Genomic DNA, 589 nt, shown 5'->3' with positions numbered 1-589 from the left:
TCAGTGTTGGAGGAGACCCTAGAGGACTGTGGGCCAGTCAGAAGCATATTTCAGTGCTCAGTCAGTCTAGCTCGGAGGGCCAGGACCAGGACTACTGGGCCTGGGCCCAGCCTGAGTCTGACACATCCCCATGTCTCTTGGCAAGGCCATGGCTCTGTCTGGCAGACCCACACACACTGCCTCCGCCTTGGAAACACAACACAAGTCCCCAGGCAACAGCCCGTCATCTTTCACCAAAATGTAAATATTACCATATTTCAAAAATGTTTAGCCTTCACCCAAACCACTCTGTGCAGCGCAGCCGCGTCCTCCAGCCTCCAGCCTCCAGCCTCCAGCTGCCTTGTGTCTTAATCACTTCCTCTTTGGTATGAAGACTTCTTGGAAATGGAGGGATTTCTGGGGAAACCACACACACTCAGGTACTTCTATTCTGGTCCATAATCAAAAGCAGTAAGGACGACTCATCCTTACATCACTCTTACCATTGTGATGTTGTGATGTATGGTAGCTGTCAGTGCCTGAATAGTACTGGGTGGAGCCTGCCCTATGCTCGCCCTGGATGACAGGGTGCGTTTAGTCTCCAGAAAGA

Source organism: Argentina silus (genome assembly GCF_951799395.1).
Source record: "Argentina silus genome assembly, chromosome: 4".
NCBI classification, from domain to species: domain Eukaryota; kingdom Metazoa; phylum Chordata; class Actinopteri; order Argentiniformes; family Argentinidae; genus Argentina; species Argentina silus.
The sequence above is the reverse complement of the archived record's forward strand: the minus strand, read 5'-3'. Positions refer to the sequence as shown.